Genomic DNA, 22,133 nt, shown 5'->3' with positions numbered 1-22,133 from the left:
TTAAAATTTTGTTGTGTTTGAATAGTGAAATCTCTACTGTTAGTAAAAGAACAACTAATGTGCCTTAAATAACAAAAATAAATTGGACAGAGATAAAGGACAAACTTTTCACTAGCAGTGAGGAAAAAAATGACAATGCTAAAAATTGGCAAAGATATTTCTTAATAGAAATTTAGGTGAAAAAGAACCAAAGACTTTATTTGACCATGGGTCAAAGGAAGCCATGTTATGAGTCTGCCAAAAAGCTAACGAAATTTACTGAGATCCTTAAGAAAACTATGTTGCAGAAGAAACCCAGGAGGGAGTTAAAGATCTGTAGTATAAAAAATGTTATATCAATATTATTTTCATGTATTTAATGGCAGCCACGTTGAAAAACAAATGGAAACATTTTATATTATTTCAGAAGCATGTTTGGAATCAAAGGCTCAAAGTTACAAGGAGACAAGTATGGCTTTATGCGTGGCTCTTTAGTACGTTATGGGAAGATTTGAAAAGCAGCAGCAAGATGCTCATCCTGACTCAGAATATTCACAGGGCACTTGATAGTTAATTAGTTATGCAGTTATGCTTGATAGTTTACTAGTTAGACAGCAGCTTTTAAAATTATATGAACCTGGGGCCGGCCTGGTGGCGCACTGGAGAGTGCGCCACTTGGGAGTGTGGCGGCGCCCCCGCCGAGGGTTCGGATTCCATGTGGAGACCGGTTCCCGCTCACTGGCTGAGCGCGGTGTGGGCGCAACACCGAGGGTTGCGATCCCGTTACCGATCAGTAAAAAAGACAAAAAGGAAAAAAAATAAATAAAATTATATGAACCTGAAGGGTTATCGCTTAAAGCTGTAGCTAACCACTGCTAGTGCATGGATTTATTTATTGTCCTCCCTTTTCTGTAAACAGAAGGGAAGAATCAGATCATAGGGCTCTGCTGGAAGAAATTGGCCCTACACAAGGAATATTGTTAACAACTGAGGTGCTAACTAGAGTGCCACCAGGGCAGTGGTGCCAGGGAAGATGAGTCTTCAGAGAAAAGGAGAAAACATCAAAGGGAGAAAATGCAGTAGATATATTTTGTCTACTTTACCCTTTTGCTTCAAGTGGAGCTTGGTTACATTCCCAGAACATGGATATTTGTTCAATGAATGTTGTGTGAACAAATGATAAAAACTGGGTGATGATAGGAACAAGTACCTGGAAGCCGAGTTACTGAGCTTTGTGGTGCCTGACAGCACCATGAAGAGTTGAGATCCAAACTGTGGAGGGACTTAACTTGTCACTGTATTATCTGGTAATATTGCTATAAATACACAGGTAGCTCTGTATTAATCATAATTAGGCACTGAAACTCCCAGAGTGACCTCTCATTAGCTGGTTTTCAGTACCGTAAAGAAATCAATACTCCTTTCAAAAATAGTCTTGAATAAGTTCATTATCTTGCTGTTTGAAATGGTTTCACAGGTGCATACATATGTTAAATCTTATCAAAAAATATGCTTTAAATATATGTAATTTATAATATTTCAATGAAGAACTTTAGAAAGACCGATTGCAGAGATAATTGAGTAAATAAATATAATATCTTTGATCATCAGAACTGGCATTTTTCATTTTTGTGCAAAGCTCTTGATTATCCAGAGGTACTTAAACATGTAAAGGAAATAACTAAAATGTGCAGTAATATATTTTACCCCATATGTCATAAGAAATATGAATGTAATGATCAGATGTGAGGTTCAAAAACTGCATTTTCTTAATTCATTTTATAATGGAAATTAGACTACATAGCCTCTTAAATGTACGTATCATTCTCCTGAGTTTTAAGGTGTTTTTCTTAATTCTCTGAAGATGGCTTTACTTAATATTATCCAAGTGATTGGTTCGGGGGGGGGGGGGTTAAAAATATGCACATTTCTTCTGCAATTGTCATTAGTAAAGCACAGTTAATGAGTAAGAACAGAGATTTTTTTCAAACATAATTCGTTGCCCAGGTTATGTTAAAATTTGTGGTTTTCTCTGTTGGTCTATGTGGGAATACTTAGGTGAATTAATTTTTCATGTAGGACATACAAAGGTACATTAAAAAGTAGAAAAATGAAATTAAAAGATAATACAAATCTTTCCATAAACTTTTTGAAGACCCCTTGTATTTGTAAAAACTGTAAGTTAGTTATTCAATTATTCTAGCTTGAACTGTGATTTTATTACATATAATGCATGCTTACTTTAGAAGTATGTTATAAAAAGCATTGATACTTTGCCACACTTGAGAGAATGATTTTTACTAGCATTCTGATCAACTATAAGTCCATGAGGTTATTATAAAATCAATTTTCCATTACTTTATTTTGGAAATAAGATTTCCTTTATAGCAAAAATTGCTTTTTATTCTAGATATTAACCGTGTATGAGGAATTGATTAAATTTATTATAGAATATCAAATTTTAATAATCAAAACACCTCTGTTGGGCACATTGCCTATATATTTTTTAAAAGCCAAAGAAACCCTGTAATGATTAGAGAAAATAGAATATGAAAATAACATTTAAAAGACTATCTAAACATTTCTTTTATCTATTAGAAATTACAGCTTACAAGGGTGACAGACTTTGCATAGTATTACATTAAAACAATTTAAGTAGGGCCGACCCCGTGGCGCACTCGGGAGGGTGCAGCGCTGGGAGCGCAGCAACGCTCCCGCTGCGGGTTCGGATCCTATATAGGGATGGCCGGTGCACTCACTGGCTGAGCGTGGTGTGGGCGACACCACACCAAGGGTTGTGATCCCCTTACCGGTCACAAAAAAAAAAGGCAAAAGAAAAAAAAAAAAAACAATTTAAGTAAATTTAAGTAAAGCAAAAGAAAAGAGAAGTTAGAGCTGCAACTGTTATTTATACTCAAATATCTGACCGCTTTATTTTGTAACATTTGGCTTTGCAAAACACTCAAAATATAAATCATTGTTGTGTAACTTAATAGTCAGCTTCATGGTATGGTAGTCATGAATACAGGTTTGTGCCAAAAGTTCAGAAATCTTACTGCCTTTTCCAACAGGCAGATTACGGAATTACCGTGAGGTTTCTGATTCACTTGTGGTGGACTTAGGTGAACTGTAATATAAATCATGTTCCCTGAAATCCTCTAACTGTAAATAACAAAATATAAGAGATGTGGGGTGACAAGAACTGCACTACAAAGATCTTAACTACACTCAACGGTTGACATCCTGGTCTAGTTGCAACTGAAACACTGGCCTGTAGAGCCAGAAGGTAAAACTGCTGAAACCTAACAAGCACACAGTTTTGTGGCCTAAAGCACTCATTGTAATGAATTTTCAGTGCTTGGACAAGCATCCTCTTCATCACAAACCCCTGGGACTGGGGGTTAGCTGTGCACTGTCATAGTATACGTATAGTGAATCAATAAATATATACCCATCTCTCTCAAACTTTAGTAAAACTACAAATCAGTTGTGATGCCTGTTTAAAAATATCAAATCTCGGGCTGGCCCGTTGGCGCACTGCTATAGTGCGCCTCTTGGGAGCGTGGCGGCGCTCCCGCCGAGGGTTCGGATCCCACATACAGACCGGCCGCTCACTGGCTGAGCGAGGTATTTTCAAAAGTTCTTACTTTATTTGGTTGGAAGTGATTATGATGATATAATCTAAAAGTTTATTTTTGAAGGGACATTCATTCCAATATATTATTTTTCCTGGGAAATTTGTGTCAGATTCTTGAAGACTTTTAGGTTTTTTGAGGAATTTTGTACTTTTTTTATGATTTTTCTCCTTCCAACAGAATTATTCCCTTCTCATTTATCATCTTGTTCCTTTGGTAAAAAAGTGGATAGTTTTTTTGAATGTCAGTTGATATTATTAGTTCAGTAGAGAAAAGACAAAACTTTAGAAAAATTATCTGAACAAGTTTCTCATCTCCACTTTATAGAATCTTACAATTTTGGAAAATATTAAACTAATTTTAAATCAAAGAGGCACCAATATCATATGATTGATATATTTTATTTAAAAATTTAAAACATTTAATGGGGAGAATATTGCTAAGAGGTAGGCACAAGGATTCACGAAAAAAAAGACAAAAAGGAAAAAAAAAAAATCAAATCTCAGGTCCTGTCCTCAGATGTTATAATTGAGAGCCTTTGAAGAGGAGCTCAAAAATTTGCATTTATAACAAGCTGGTTTGTACAGACCCACCACACTTTAAGAAATACTGTTTTACACAAAGCTTGCCAAGTATTGGGATGTATTGGGAACTACCAAAAGACATAAGTGGTCTACAGTCTCTTTGTGGGACAGGACATGTACACAAGCTGATACAAGACAATGTTAGTAGTGACAGGATCTTGTGGGTGTCCCATTATATAGGGTGTGAGTTTTATATGTATGTGATCCTATAATTTAGCAATCTCTAAGGCTGGGATTGCCAGGGAAATCAGGAAATAGTAGCGGAAAGGGTGAAGAAAATCCCAAGTGGAATGACCTATATGCAAGAAGAGTGGGCATGCCATGTGGAAGAGCACAAGTCTCAGATAAATGCTTGAATAAATTCATTATAATACATTAAACAATATATTACATGAAGAGAGGAGTATATGTTGTATTAAGAGAGGAGCTTGTACAGAATTTTGTATTGCTATTGTGGAGGATTTTGAGGAACTCTAAACGCGTAGCTGACCAGTCATTGAGCCATATCTAATCCATGGGTTGGCAAACTTTTTCTGTAAATATTTTAGGCTTTGTGGCCACTATGGTCTCTCTTGCATATTCATTTTTGTTTATGGTGTATGTATGCATTTTTTGCAATTCTTTAAATATATGGAAGAATTCTCAGTTCAACGACTGAAAACAAGCCCAATGGCCAAACCATAGTTTGCTGACCCCAGATCTTATCTATCCAGCCTCTGCCTTCTTCCACAAAGGGTATAAGGACACTTGGAAGAATAAAATATGTATTTAAATATATGCTTAATGTATGTTAAAATATACATGTAAAATATTATTCATTCATGTGCAGAAAGTTTTTGTCCACAAACTCAAAGACCTAGGAGTAGTCATTGAAATGTGCAAACAAAATCTTATTATTTTTGTCTTATTTATACCTTTGACCCTATACAATATTGAATGCAATGTCTCCAGTTATTCTTCATTAATAATAAATCCTATATAAGAAAAAGTCAATGGCTAATAAAGGAACACCAAGAAACAAAAATATCAGAGTATGCGTGTGCTAACATTAATTAATATAGTTATTGCACTTGATCTTAAGAATTTGGTTGCAGTCTTTTAGAAGCCCCTCCCAAAAAACGTGGTCAGTTATGTCTTATTATTAGGGGGATAAAACAGGCCAGTCCCTCTCCTTAGCATTCCTTTTTAAAAGCAGTGTCCCACATAGGACTGCACTTTCCTCAATAGCTTTTGTAAATCAAATATAACTATAGCTGTTTTGAAATAACCTTTTGATAAAAGCTGAGCACATTACTATGAATACCCAAGAAGGCTGTTCTGGAGGATGTTAGGGATCGTGACCTAAATATAGAGTCTTTTAACTTTCTAGGCTAATTTGAAAAGAAAACATAAAATATCTTAGAATTGGATATTCTTTGAATAATTGTACATATATATTTCCAACTTTGATTTACAGGGAATTTTAAATCATTTGTGTTTGTCTAATTATAGAATAATTACCTACTTCTTCTAAAAAACTTGGGAAATAAAGAGAAAAATCATCCATAATTTTACTGCACTGAATAAAATTCTTGTGAATATTTTGGTGGTTTTCCCTTATTTTACATATAGATCATAACTGTATGGATGTATTTTACAGTTATAACTTAAATTATGCAAGTATTTCAATAGATTTTAATTTTTATGTTCTTTCATTTTTCACCTTTTTAAATGTTGTAATAAATGCAGTGAATGATTTCTAAAACTGAAATTGCCATACTAAAGTATGTAGCACTCTCTTTAAGTTTTTAAATGTTATTTTTAGTTACTTTTTCAAAATGTTTTCCACTTTACACTTCCACCAGCAGTTATGAGAGTGCCTTTTTACAAAAATGTAACTCCTTTTTCTCCCTAACTTGCCCCACAAAATATGATTACATTGTGTAATGTTGAATATACTAATTATCCTAATTTAAGCATCATTTATTATACACAGGTATTGATATCCAACACTGTATCCCACAGATATGTACAATCAATTATGTTTCAATAAAAAATTAAATTAAATTTAAAAAGTAACTCCTTAGTCCACTTGTCAGTACTGAGAGTCACATTGTTGTACACCTTTGATAACTATATGGAAAAAATGATATCAATTTGCATTTCTATTATTATTAGTGTCAAATAAGCATTCATTTTTCTTTCTATTTTTTAGTTATGCATGTTCTTCTCTCATTTATATTTTGCAAGCCTAGTTTTCTTATCAATATTTGTGAAATTTCTATATGCCAAGAAAATTTACCCTTTGTCATATTTCTTCATCATATTTCTCTAAAGAATGATCTACTTTTTAATTTATTTTGCTTTGACTTACAGAAAATACTAATTTCAATACAGTTAAATCAATTTCCTTTTGGTTTTTTCTACTGATTTTCCTACAACGAAGGCCTTACTCAGCAAGAAATCCGATTTATATTATCTCCTCCACCCCACCACACTCTTTCTGTGGTTCGAGTATTTACAATTACCTTTTCAATCTGTCTGAGATTTTTTTTATATTAATCTATGTAAAAATAAATAGATCTTCAGTTCCAAAATAGTAGAACAATTTTCAGTATGGTGAAAAGTCTACCCCTTCCCATTGATTTGTGATGACTTAAATCACTATATATTACATTTTAAATATACTAAAATCTTACTATATTATCTGTGCATTAAAGAGATAACTTGACCTGCCTTCATTGTGTTTGTTTCTCAATCGAGTTTCACTTGCCCTATAATTATGGATCATCTTCTTAGAGTCTAGCTGACTGACAGTCTTGATTTTTAAATGTGGCAGATATTCCTTTTTTTAGCTTTCACTTTAGGTGTTGGAATGGGTAATTTGACAAGGTAGTGTCAGAAACAACTTTCAGATGAAAACCTTTGTAAAAAGCCAACCATTCTATTCTTCAAAAGCAGGCTAGTTTGTGGCAATGACTCTAACTCATTATAGAGAAATATGCTTATCTCAATTGCTACGAAATGGGAGCATAAAAGTCAACTGAAAGTGGTTTCTGAGTCATTGAAATAAATTTGTTTGTTTTAGGGCAGTTCAGAAAAGAGTCCTGTTTTGTGTAGCTTGAAATTATTATCTGATCTGTGATGACCATTCGTGCTGAACTTGTCTTTTGCAATGTTATTAAAATGCAGGTTACATTCAGGCAGCTAATGATAGAGATTCTATGTTGAACTGAAATTTAGTGCAGAAAGTTTTTGTCCACAAACTCAAAGACCTAGGAGTAGTCATTGAAATGTGCAAACAAAATCTTATTATTTTTGTCTTATTTATACCTTTGACCCTATACAATATTGAATGCAATGTCTCCAGTTATTCTTCATTAAAGATTGCACTAAGAACCCAGTAGCTTGGGTAATTTATAGGCACAATAATAGTTCTATCATTGCAAGAAACTTGACTTCTTTATTTGACTTACATTGTAATGTGATTGTATCTGGGTAAGGTAATAGCAACATTATGGTTAACAAGGTGATGATTAGACCTGTTTAGGCCTTAAACAGTAGCAAAATAATCTTAATTATTATTTCAACATAAGCTTTCTAGTGAAACAAGCTGTAAGAGGAGATAATTTTAAACCTTAGACTGAAAACTCTCTTGGGTATATCAAATCTAAAGCATTTGTACTACACATGGAAAACCTGGGAGAAATGAACTTCATGACTGACATCTGCTTTCTGTGCTCCCACAATTTCTCTCTTCCCTGAGGCATGCATTCAGTGTCTAAGTTTATTCTGATTATTGGTCCTGAGTCTCACACAAAGAGTGTGTTTAGGTTTTGAATATTATAAAAATTTTTAATAAAATTAAAATTGCGTAAATAATGGGTAGTGTCTTCAGGATTCCATTTTTTCTGTTCCTAATGAAACTGTGCAAAGACCATTTGAATTTCAAGCATCCTTGTCAAGTCAGGAATTAAAAAGATAAGGTCTACATTTACCTTCAGTTGGAACATCCAAAAACCTGTTTTTACCAAAAATGAAATAAAAAAAAGAAAGGCCTTTTACAGCAGTTGTGGTGTGGGTACTCTCCCTACTTACAAGATTCAGGAAAGCTTCTCTTCATTTAATTCTTCTTTACTTCCTAATCTCATCAATCTACCCACGTTGTGGACATTCAGAAGAACCACTTCACCAAATGAGTGGGAATTGATTAATTTAGAAACTTTACTATTTTAAACTATGTTCTTTTGAGGGCTAACTAAAATGTAGTCTGTAACACTGTTGGCTATAGGAGAGACAAAAAGCAATACTATCCCTAGACATATTTTATAAACTACACATGTTGTTTCACGTATCCAGAACAGCACCACCATTATCTTTCAAACACACACATACATGCACACACACACAGACACATACCAACACACCCCTTCTGGGTGAAGCGTTGAGCTTATGACTCAAGCTGGACCAATGAATCATGGCATCCCTCACACTAACCTCATCAACTGGTCCAGTAATGAACATGTCACCAGAAGTGAACCGACCAGGATCCTTTGCAGGGTTTTTATAAGGGAAATTTTTTGGAAAAGGATCTCTTTCCTCTTGATTCTAGGCTTTAAAAATAAAATTCCAGAGGTACCTAAAGCCCTGCTTCTTGGAGATAACCAAACTAACAGAATAAAGCCAACAATCAGAGAGAAGATGAGCAGCATAGAGAAACTGCAAATACCATTTGAATTCCTGGATCCGGTTCTCCCTAGTTAGGCTGGGTTTCTGTAGTCTGCATCTAATAGGGTCCTCACTACCACCTTTTCATGTAATACTATTTAATTCAGTTTGTATGTACATTTAGTGGGAAGTTTGTAATTTAACATGGTATGAATAAAAGATGTCCTCCTTTCTAAGTCCATTTCAGGAAAGGCCCTGGCATCCTACCATCATTCCCAATGTTTAGTTCTCATTCAATCCTGCATTCAGTAATCATAATAATAATATCAGAGAAGTTTATCACGCTTAACTGTCCTAATCTCACAACCACCATATGAGCTAGATCACCTTTAATATATGTACATTTCATGCATATGAAGTAGAGAGTTTAATTAACCTCTATGTAAAAGTAATATACTTAGTAATCAAACTTAAATCTGAAATCAAAAAGAAAAATTAACATGTCAGTATCTTTTAATTCCATGTCACATCCAGTCATAATTCAGGAGAATTTTAGCCAGTGCTAGGAAGACCCTAGAATGTTCATGTCTGGAATAAAATTATGGTCAGCTAATCCAGTGGTTCTCAAGCTTTGTTGCACATTATCATCACCTGGGAAGCTATTTTTAAAAATATCCAATGCCTGTTTCCCACCCTAAATCAGTTAAATCTGAGTCTCTGGAGATGGGACCTGGCATTTTGAAAGCTTACCAGATAATTCTACTGTACAGAAAGCCCCTGTCCTAATGTTGAGGAGCAATGGTCTAATGCAGCAACCAGTTAAATTCCTTGGTCTGAAATTAGAAAGCCAGCCTGTGTCAACCATAGTGTTCTTGTTAGCCAATACCTGGCTGCAGAAATTTCACATATAGTGGGGAAAAACTCATTGATGAGTCATCAAGACAACTCTCTGGTCAAACAGAATCAAATATTATTGAGTGGCAACTGAAGATCTAAGCTCACAGTTGGGAAGGGGCTTAGGAAAGCTGTTTTCTGGAACTAAATGGAGATTACAGGCATTCAGTGTGGCTTTCTGTTTGTAAACTCCACTGAGGGGATAATTCTTACTAATTAGTCCCCTATGAAAAGATAATTGGGAGATTTAGCAATAATCAGCACTAACAGAAAATTCACTGCAAATTTAAAACCTAAACTTCAATCAAGTATCCCTTAAGGGACTCAGTTTTGTGTGAAAGAATATCTTGTTCCCTTTTGGAAATTTGGGCCATGCAGAAGAGGATCACTTCCTGGGCTGCCTTTCAGGAGACTACTACATAGGGAGTAAAATTTGTGGTTACAATTTAAAATGGATACTTTCTTTCCCTATTTCCTTGATGTTCCAAGATTTGCCTGTGGTTTCTATAACCCTTTAAGAATGACTTTGCCACAATCAGTTCTGTTTAATCTGCACAATAAGGGGAGCGCACTAGGATGCTGAAGAGTTCGGGGTTTTCTCCAGTAAGCAAGGGGAGCAGTTAAATTCTCTGAACAAATAAGTTATATACATAGGGTAGTATTTAAGAAAGTTAACTCCAGCAAGAAGTAGTTAAAGAGGAAAACAATTGGCAAAGAGATCAACTATAAAACCATGATAATAGCTATTACAAAGCAGTTAGGACTTAAAGCTAATCTACACAACACACACACACACACACACACACACACACACTCACATACATGAGGTTACAGGATTTTTTTTAATAGAAATGAAACTGACACTCCAAAATGGATAAAATACCAAAATGAAAAATTGTCAAAGGAAGGTACAGTACCTTCTTATACTATTCTTAAATGCTTTACCCACACAGACGATATTAGAATGCCAAAAGTTAGAGAAGAATTGGAGAAGATTTCTTTGGAAGCTGTTAGTGTGCTATGAGTTCTTCCACTGCCATGGTCCATCCCACCCTACAGGGGGAGATGGAGAAAGTTTAAGGCTTCACCTCTGCCAAGAGAGACGGGGTAAGGAAGTCTCATTGGAAAAATGTAACATGTATTTTTGGCAGGTTAAAAGATCCAGAGGCTTTGTGACTGATTCATACCCAGAAAATCTTAATCATGAGCAACGGGCTGGCTAACTACTTTGATAGCCAATTAAAGGAGAGACTGATGCCACATTATGTAATATGCACTCTTCAGTGTTTATCAGGCAAATTATGCATGTGTCCTGTGGACCAGATATAAGCCATACAGAGGACAGAATATCTCTTGTCTAGGCCATCTTACATCCCATTCTAAAGGCCACACACAGACCTCACTAGAGAGAATCTGAAGGTACTGCTAGAATCCCAGGTGTTAGAAAAGAGGCCAGCAACCTGCTAGAATAGATATAAACTCTGTGTAACAGAAACATCCATGTGTGTACTGGAGGAGTTGGGGAAGAATAATGGTCTCTAAAGAACCCATGAAAGTTGTAAATCCAGGGCCAGGAATAATAAAGTAGAAACTTTCCTGCTCCATCTTTCTCTCCTGCCTTTCTGTGCTCTAGCCCTGAGGGAGCCAGCAACCCGAGTGAGGAAGCTGAGTGAGCAGAAATCATAGAATAGCTGGCCTGATAATGAGAACATAAGTCAACCGTATTTCCACAGCTGTGGATTTCCCACCTGCAATAGGCCCAATATGGGGAAGGAGAGAAGTCTTAATATCTAACCAGGGTCAGAGTTTGAATTTTTACTAAGGTTAGAGTTTTTAAATTACCAAATTAAGGATGTGACCATAAGTCATTTTATTGTTTAAAATAAACAGAAAAATAATGGTGCCTATCTGAATTTTTATCCACGAATATGGGAAAATTAATCCTGCAGAATAAATTTTTTAAAATTCTGAGACATACAAAAAATAAGATTATTTTTACTGTACTTTATGAGTGTTGCTTACGCAATCTAATACTTGCAAAAGTAAAATTCAAGAATTATAAATGACCAAGAAAGATACAGACTAATAATCACACTTTATACTTTGTAGTATTTTATAATTTCACATATGTTCTCTTATTTGATCCTAAATATCTTGAAGATAGGATAGAAATAATTTTCTCAGTTTTACAGAAGAATAATCTGAAAAACAGGGTTAATAAGTGATATAGCCAAGATATTATATGTGTTGAAGTAGATTTTGAAATTAGGGCCAGAATCCAGATATACTGTCCCTGAATCTTACCTAAGGGCACAGATCCTTGGGTAAGAAGTAGCTTTTAAAATTTCCTTAAAAGCTGTTTTCATTAATTTGTTCAGTAAAAATTATTAATCATCTACCATGTAGCAGGTATTGTTGGGGATTCATTATGGAAGAAATCAAAGAATTGCACTGCTCTCATAGAACTTCCATTCTAATACAAGGAAGCAGACAATAAACAAACAGAATAAACAAATAAAAGGATACATCATGTAGGAAACTTTGTGAAAATATAAATATAGCAGCATATGAAGGATAGGAAGTGTTAGGAGCCAGAGCTGCTGTATGTTATGCAGGCCATAGGGCTGGAGCCTAGCAGTGGGGCCTGCAGTGAAACTACACTTACAAACAGCAAAGAAGCCGGTGTGGCTTGAGCAGCGTGAGCAAAGGAAGGTGGCAGGAGAGGACCAGATGTGGTAAAGACGTGCATCTTGGTATGGATGCAATAGGGAGACATGCAAATGTTTTCAGCAGAAAAGTGAAAAACAGTCATTCTGGCTGATACGTAAGAGTAGATGCCAGCAAGCAGTGGTAGGAGTGTGAAGACTGGTGTGGAGGCTACTGCAATAGTCCAGGCAAGAGCTAGGGTAGTGGTAGAGGTGAAAGAAGTGCTTTTCACTTTCTTCACTTTTTAGTCTGCAGGCAGTCCTCAGCCAGCCAGCCTTGGTATGTTTAGGTCGTATTTGTGCAATTTGTAACAAAATAGGCCTCTATGACAAAAAACTTTGCTCTCTATGCCCAAGGATTCTTCAGTTTGTGTTTTGTTATATGAAATCCTTCAGGTCATTACCATTTCAGATAATTGTTGATCATCCTTTGTAGTTCACTCCACCTTTGCACCTTCCCTGTCAGCAGATTTCTCTATCACTGAACACTATTTATTTTCTGTACGGCATTTATTGTAAATTGTGATTGTGCTTTTATTTATGTGTTTACACAGTTATTATTTGTCTTGCTGACTAGGCTTTAAGCATGTAGAAGGCAGAGTCTATTTCTGTTTTATTTATTTCTTCATACTGAGTGCTCAGTCGCTAATCTACAATTTGACACAAAGTAGTTAGTTAAACATGTTTTGAATGAATAAAAATAATTTCATCTTATATTTTCATTTTAATGTATCCCCATTATCTTTCTCTTGTGTCTATATCAAAAAGCTAAGGAAGATATATGAATGATTTCATTTTTAAAAAATCATTACTTGAGGGAATAAAAAGAACATCCTCCCCCCATTTTCCAACTACTTTATATCAATTACAGTTGTGTGGTAGTCAGAATAATATCCCCCCAAACGTGTAGATGCCCCAGTCCTCAGAACGTGTGTACATATTACATTTATGGGTGAGGTAAAGGGGAAAGATGAGTTGCATCGGAACGAGAGTGAAGACAGCAGATGAAGTTGAGGTTTCTAATCAGTCGGCATTAAAGTGAGATGCTTGTAAACTATCAGTGAATTATCGGTTGAGCCCATTGTAACCACAGGAGCTCTAAAAGGAGAAGAGTGAGGCAGAAGGGAGATCAGAGAGATATGCCGTGGGAAGGCCTGGACCTGCCATGGCTGACAGGTCTCAGTTTAAAGCCAGCAAGAAAACAGGAACCCCAGTTCTACAACTGCAAGGGACTGAATTCTGCCAACAACTCAAATTAGCAAGAAATAAATTTTCCTTTGCATTCCCCAAGAATGCAGGTGTGCCAACACCTTGATTTTAGCCTGGTGAGACACATATTGGACTTCTGACCTTGAGAATGTGAAATTAATTCATATTATTTTAAGTCATTAAATTTGGGATAATTTGTTATGTCAACAATAGAAAACTAATTGAATCTCATGTACAAGTATTCATTTAGCTATCTCACTTTTTATAATACAGAACCTTTAAATATTATAACGTGAATTAAAGTCTTTATGATGAGCATCTTTGAAAAAATAAAGACCTTTCCCCTTATCTTTTTGTTAGTTTTTACATTTCATATATTGTTTGTAACTATTTTGTAACATAATAACTCATATTATTGGAACATTTTTGCATATTGAAAATTGTTTTCTCATATTCTTATCATAAGATTAATATTATTAAAACCTGCAGTGACATTAATAGTGAATAATAAACTCAAGATTTAAATTTAAAGAATGTTCTAGATAATATTAAATTATAGCTATGCCATTTGTTTACTAACGAGGCACTTTTTAACACCTGCTGTGGCTTTCTCGGGCTTTCTATTGTTGTGTTATTGTTACAGCTTTATATTACAAAGTCCTATAATTATTACTCAGAGCTACAATTGGATTTGAGGAAATGAGAAAATTTGAAAGGCAACTTGGATCTGTTTATTACTGTAAATTCTCAGAATGATTACTGGCAGATTGAAGAGAGGAGAAGGAAAGTTTCAACTAAAATGAGGAGTTTAGATAATCCATGAATTTCATTTCATATAGCTTTTTGTTTATACAAAGTTTTAGGTACACTGTAGAATTTGAGGAATGCTAGTTCTCCTGAGTGAGAGAGACTGGCATCGTCCTGTGTCTTTCTTCCATGTGCCAGTAGGAACTGGGAGACTTTGAAGCATATTCAAAGAATTATATTTCTTCAGTAGAAAAGCTGGCTGTGCACAGACACCAGCTCCTGCTGCAGGGTTAGAATCTTGAGATATAATTTAGCTTTTCAGAAAAAGGTATTGTGTATGTGTCACAAAGTCTTTTCTCTGAAATTTTATTTTGTCTGTTATTTGCTGAAAAGAAATCTATTCCACTTCCTGAAGCAAGTGCAGATTTTAAAAATTATAACAGCTTTATTGAGATATAATTCAAATATAAACTTTCCCCGACTTATGACTGTTAAACTTAATGATTTTTCGATGTTATGACAGTGCAAAAGCAATACATATTCAGTAGAAACCGTACTTTGAGTACCCTTACAATCATTCTGTTTTTCACTTTCAGTATAGTAATCAATAAATTACATGAAGTATTCAACACTTTAGTATGAAGCAGACTTTATGTCAGGTGATTTTGCCCAACGAGACTAACGGAAGTGTTTTAAGCACATTTAAAGTAAGCTAGGCTAAGCTATGATGTTCAGTATGTTGGGGGTATTAAATGCATTTTCAACTTAAGATGTTTCAATTTATGATGGGTTTATCAGGATGTAACCCGATCGTAAGTTGAGGAGCATCTGCACCATAATATTTACCATTTTTTTTCACTAGAATATAGAAATGTAATTAATTTTTGTATATTGATCTTTTTTGAAAAATTGTATTAATATTATTTTTTACATTAAATGATGTTGTGGGGGGAGAGGGGAAAGGGGAAAGAAATGTGATGGAAGAAGGAGAAAGGAGGAGGGATGGTATTGAGGCCTGTGGCACCCCCTTCATTCCCACAGGGGAGACAGGGGGGAGGGGGGCTTCAAGTGGTGGTTTGGTCATTGCTGGGCTGGGTGCAAATGTCAGGGAGGTGCAGCAAAAGCCCTCACCACCCCCACCACCCCAGCTCCGGAGAGCAGGGGGGATTTCCTACAATGGCTGCACACTCCTTACATTTATAGGGCTTCTCCTCACATAAATTCTCTTATGTGTATGGAGGACTGAGTTGTGGAAAAAGATTTCCTACATTCATTGCATTCATATGGTTTGTCACCTGTGTAAGTTCTCTGATGACTTCTGAAGAGTCAGTTCTGGTGAAAAGTTTTTCCACATTCATGACATGTGTATAACTACTCCCCTGTATGTGCTCTCTTATGGATTGTAAGAATTAATTTCTTCATGAAGGATTTATCACATTGTTTACATTTGTGAGGTTTTTCCGCTGGGTGTATTTTCTGATGTTTGATGAGTTTAGACTTGTTATAGAATATTTTCCCACAAACACCACAATGAAAAGTTTTCCTCAGTATCTGAGTTATCTCTTGGGCAATGAGAGCTGCCTGATAAAAGGTTTTCCCATATTCATTATATTTACAGGTGGTTTCTCCCAAATGAAGCTTCTTATGTGCCAATAATATTGACTCTGTGTTGAAGGCTTTCCTTGGTTTACTATATTCAAAAGTCTGCTGCACAACTTCAGTCTTACTATTCTGACTAAGATGCTCACAATGTCTGTGGGATTTCCCAGTTTTATTTTGGTCATCAGGTGTCTCTCCAGCATGCATCTCATCAGGATTTCTAGGAGGAAGTGCATACTGACATACATTAAACTTCTCAGTGCTAATTTCTGAATACTTTTCACTATTTATAGTCAGATTTGAAATATGGTTTGAGCTCAGATAAAATGTTTTTTACAACTCAACTCTCTCCGTAGTTGATGTTTTGCTGTTGGGGATTATAACTTGCCACAAGTTTCTACTGTGATTTTCTTGACATTTCTCAGTTAGGTCATTGGTTATCTGGAGATCTTTTAGACTCTGAGTTGCGGATTCTTCTACCATCCATGCCTCTGCTTCTTGCTCTAATTTGAAGATCACATTGGGTTTGGTAATGCAGCATCCCAACACCAGGTTGCTGTAGGTCTCCAGCATCACATCCCTGTACAAAGTTCTCTGAGCATCATCCAGTTCCTGCCACTCTTCCCAGGTGAAGTCCACAGCCACAGCCTTAAATGACACCAACCCATAAGATTTATTCATTTTTTGTTGCTCTTAGAAATGCATAGAGCACTCTGGCAGCATAGCTGCGTTTCTGTGGCACCACTCCTCCTGTTCCCCAGCATACCCTGAGGCCTAGGGGGTACCTCTTTTACCCTTGCCTCTCCCTCAAGGGTCACAGAACTCAACACCAGAATCTGAAAAGGAGCCTGTATATTGATCTTATATCCCGTAACCTTGCTGAAGCAGGAACAGTTTTTTTTATATGTGCTGTACCTCCCTATTTAAAATCAAATATGGAATGGTTAGTAAAACTTTTACTCCTTGGCTTTCTTTTTTAATTAGACCTTTAATAATTTCTTTAAGTAGAGAAAGTATTTACTTAATACCTTCTGCTCTATAACTATGAACAAATATTTTTAACAAGATACTATACAAAGTAAAATAGATTTTAAAAGGTATCCTATATGATCCTTAGTCTCTATAAGCTTATTACCTAGTGTGGAAAGTAGTACAGACACATAAATGTTTATATGCAATGTTATAGGCCCCATAGTTGACGCATTCAAAGGAGGTAGTTATTTATTTTGTTTTTAGGTAGATCTATTTGCCCTCCTATGCTTAGAAATAAACTTTTTATGTTTTGTGTCTTTTTTGTTTTAACTCAAAATTTTCATTAAATAAATAATCTTTGAAAATAGGATAACATGTCCAATAATTTTGCTTGCAAAATACTGATATGGTACCACAATGAAACATAAATAAAGATATGACACCAGCAAAGTTACAAATAAAGGATTACAATGAATGTACTTTATCTTATCTTTTTTCTCAATATATATTTTTAAGCAGATTTTTAACTTATGAAACATAGTTCAATTTAATGTTATAATAGAAATCACAAGACATTTGGGCATTAAGTCTTTCAGTTGTTGTATTTTTTTTAAAATAATATCCTTATGGTTAGTTAATATTTCAAGCAATTGTTGGCCATTTGTTATGAAAACTCTAAATATAGTTAATTTTTAAATACGGTGATAATTTAAATATACATCTATAATGTAGTTATTCTTTGCTATTGCTTTCTAGGATTGGATACATATTGAATAAATGTAATACATATAGTATAAATGTGATATCCATATTTTCATTGCATGTTCTGAATTCATGTATTTCAATTGCATGTTAGAGTCAGCCAGTCTAACTCACCACCACCACTCCTGTCCTCACTTCACCCCATTCACACTCATCATTTCCAAAGTGTTTGCTCATGTTTGTATCTGTTCGTCTCTGTCATACTGTCTGGCGTGGTAGGTAATTATATAGTGTTTCTTAAGTGAATGAGTGAATGAACACAGAGAACATGTATTAAAACTTCAAGGACTAATAAGTCACCATGAGGTTGGGTATTAAGAGAAGATTCCAGTAAGATTATTAGTCATAAAGTATACAAAGAACTTTCATAATCAAAGAAGAAATGATGAGGTGTTTGAAGTATGAACAAGGGTATGGAAGTAAAAATGTGAATTAAATTGGAGAAAATGAGCAGATAAATTTATTTGGATTAGACACAGGTGTAGATACCATGTGGTCTTCCTTCCAAATCTGGCCCACCACCAGTTTTTAAAATGACATTTTATTGAAACATAGCTATCTATATATATCTGTTTATGTATTGTCTATGGCTGTTTTGTGCTTTAATGGTGGAATTGAGTAGTTGAGAAAGATGGTGTCCTATATGATTCACAAGGCATCAAATATTTACTATCTGGCCTTTACAGGAAAAGTTTACCAGCCATTCATGGTTACAGCCTCCATGAAATGAAGAAGTGGGAAATAAGATTGGGGAGTTGTCATGATGCTAGAACACAGAGCATTTACTATTGCTAGAGTTTGGACTCTACTTGTACTTATCAGAGGAGTAACGTGTATCAAGTTAGTAGATCACCCTGGTAACAAGATATGAGGCAGATTACAAGGAGAGACAACCCTCAGGAAGAACAGTTAACCAATTGCTAAGTGTGGGAGGTAGTAAGGACTTGAACTACGGTGGTGGAAGCCAAGAAGGTAGAGTAGGTGATGTTGGTAGAGAAAATAATAGAAAAAGAAAGATACATTGTGAAATAAATCATCAAGGAACCTCACTGAGAATGGGGGTAATGGATGGGAAGAAGGAAGCATCAGTGATTCTAAGTTTTCAATAGTAGGTGACTGAAAGAATAATGCAGTTCCTGATAGAAATCAAGAAAACCACAAAGTTGGCTTTGGAGAAAAAATTTTGACTTTTTAAAAAAGCCATGTTATTTGATGAGATACGACATCTCAATAGAAACGTGCGGCAGTTAATAATAAATGTGGTACTGGAGCTTAAGGCAAAGACTGAAGTGCTGGTGTTGATGTGAGAGGTAGTGATTAAAACTGTGAGAGGACATGAGGTCTCTGAGGGAGAACTGTAACTATAATGCTAAAACACAGGGTGGAAGAAGGGATCTTAGCCCTAGGGAATGCGCACAGCAAATAGGCAGGAGGAAGAAATGTTGACACCGGACAGTTAGCAGGAGCTTTATAGACAGAGCAAAGCATCGCATTATCCATAAAATAGTTTTGGGATGAAGAGCTCAATTAACTCAGTTAAATCTTATTTGAATATATAAGGAATATACAAAGCAGGGTTTATGCAGCCCATAGTCCACAAAGAAAACAGACTTTTAAACAAACAAACAAACAAAAGTTTTACAGGTAAAGGAAAAATGTCATTATAAGATCACAGGAAGAGGAACAGCTTTGCATAAGGAAGTTGAAGGTGGTTTCATAATGACTTTTTGATGTCTTTAAAGGTAGTCTTTTGTGGGCAGAAAATACTAAGTAGGAATTGCTTTGGCTTTAAAAAATTAATGTACAGTTTATTAAAATTACAAATCAAAAAATCTACTTCTTTATTAAGCCTGTAAATTTAAAAGCCTTTATTCTGTCTCCCTCTCTGTCCTCTCTGTTTTAAAAAACAGTTTTAAGTCTTTGAATAATGTTTGGTTTTATATATATAAACAAATTTAAAATCTACTTCTTTATTAAGCCTTTATTCTGTCTCCCTCTCTGTCCTCTCTCTGTTTTAAAAAACAGTTTTAAGTCTTTGAATAATGTTTGGTTTTATATATATAAACATTTAATTAAATACCTCAAATATTATAAACTGCAATTATAAATAAAGTATGCTTGACTACCTTTGTGGGGTACTCTACTTCAGTTATATGATTAACAAAATGTCCCAATTTCTAGTAATTCTAATAATTGTAGAAATACTCATGTATGCCTTCTTAAGTTTCTTTACAAGCTCTAATACTATGTATAAACTTAATAAAATTTCCTCTTTAATATTGCATGTATTCATACTACTCAGTTGTATATTACTCCATTTAGGCACATTATGAGTGCACAAAATTTTGGATTTTACTAGTACATAAAATAGCAATACATTTAACATCGAGATATTAATATGTATGGTCTTATCCTCTTAAACATTTCTATTATTAATCTGAAATCTCTTTAGGATTAAAAGAAGCTTATCCATTATAGTAATAAGTAGGTAATCCTCAGCATTTCAAAGAGATACTCAGCCAAGCTATTGATAGGCTTTTGTTCAGGATTATATTGGAATATACTGAAGTCTAGAGCTAATCTTTAACATAATTCTATAAATTGGAAGGGCTCATGTGATATGGGTCCCTGATCTAATTATGAAAGTCTGTAAACTTCCCACACTTTTATGAGACTTTATTGGATTTTAGATATTTTGAGTCCTAAGATATATAAATGCTTTTTTCACATTTAACTTTAAAGACCTTTGAACTTGATGGAATCCTTTGCTTTCTTTCATATCTTTTAAATCCACACAATCATTATGTATTGAGAATAACAGACACCATGTTAATTCTGAATATATCTCATTGGGCCTGCATCTTTAGAAAACATGAAGTCAAGTGAAATTCAGGGTTCTATGTCAGGATCCTAGTATCAGTAAAGCAAACACAGTAGATAGGACTGGAAAACTTAGTTAATATTTTGAAGGGCATTATATGCCAAACCGCAGAGTTTGGATTTTTATCCTGTGACAGGTTTTTTTGTGTGTATAAATGAAGATTCATGTGACAGATATGTGAAGGGTTGGATTAGAAAAGCACTAATGGGTGACAGGGAATTATGAAGTTGTTGGAAAAGTACAAGCAAGAATTGATGAGTGCTGGGTTTAAAGCTCTGGCAACAGGAAGAAGTTTGGCTTTTGAGATGTCTGTGATAGGATTGTGTGACCTGTTGGTTGCAAAGCAGAGAGATGGAGAAGAATCAAAACAATATGATGATTCATGGTTTGGAAGATTTGGAGAACGGTAATATCATTAACCAGGCTCTTTTGGGAAATTTCAGTAGCTTACCTCTCTACCATTGTGCTAGTCGGTGTTTATAGGAACCCCCTACATAGCCATGTAACACTTATTACATTTCTCCATTTTTAAAGGATTGTTATTGCTCAGGGATAACAAATTATATATAAGTATATATAAAATAGTTCCTCACATATGAATCCAATCTCTATGTTACTTTCTCTCATAGGCTTCTGTCAAATTATGAAACCAATAGGCTGTGAAGAAATGTCATCATAAGCTTTTGAAAATGTTTTCCCAGAAATAATGAATTTAATATTAAATAAATTTCTCCAGGAAAAATTTTTTATCTCTTCTTTATGATTCTGTTTTCTTGGTTATAATAAATCTTGGTTTATGACTCTATATTCTGTTGGTTACTTGATTTACATCCCCCATTTTGAGTAGGTGGTTTATATTTTATGGCTTGAATGTTGGAGCAGGATTTTTATTATCTGGTTAACCCTAACTATGGGAAACATAGATTATGTAACAATCGGCACTCCGAGTCATCTGTTAAGGCTCTTACAGAAAATCTGATTTTCAAAGATATAAATAATTATTCAAATACAGTAGTATTACAATTTAAATTGCTTTGAGTGAGGCTGAATTCCTTTCAGATATTATCTGCAACAAATTGGCTCATCTTTTCTTTCTCATTGTGGTTGTCTGATCTGAGACAAATAAGATATGAAATTCAACAATCAACAAATATTTGACTCCAATTATGTGTCAAACACTGTTCTAGGCACAGAGAACATAGCATGTACAGAATACACAAAAATAAAAATCCTTACCCTGGGGGTGGGGTGAGATTTACATTCTGATGGAGACAGAGAGACTACACACACACACACACACAGACACACACACACACACACACACACACACACACACACGGGGCTAGATATTTATTTGATGCCAAGTGCTTTAGAGAAAAATAAAGCAGGAGAGGGGAATAGTAAATGAGGGGGACTGGGAGAAACTGGAGGGTCACAATATAACTAGAGAAGGCCACAGGGAGATGATACAGATATTTGGGGGAAATTGGAAGGAGGTGAGGGAAATAAATGACAGTGA

General features: G+C 35.0%; 1 protein-coding gene and 1 pseudogene across 1 annotated transcript in view; one reads left to right on the top strand and one right to left on the bottom strand.

Annotated features, from left to right (window-relative positions):
- Positions 1 to 22,133, top strand: part of LOC103596339 (glutamate receptor ionotropic, delta-2) — a gene marked incomplete at its 5' end in the record, with an annotated part of 308,693 nt that overhangs the window by 57,320 nt on the left and 229,240 nt on the right. The window lies entirely within an intron of this gene.
- On the bottom strand, positions 15,613 to 16,680 carry LOC103596338 (annotated as a pseudogene).

This window comes from Galeopterus variegatus, unplaced genomic scaffold, assembly GCF_000696425.1.
Source record: "Galeopterus variegatus unplaced genomic scaffold, G_variegatus-3.0.2 Scaffold1990, whole genome shotgun sequence".
Classification (NCBI taxonomy): domain Eukaryota; kingdom Metazoa; phylum Chordata; class Mammalia; order Dermoptera; family Cynocephalidae; genus Galeopterus; species Galeopterus variegatus.
This window is presented reverse-complemented; position numbering and strand designations above follow the sequence as displayed.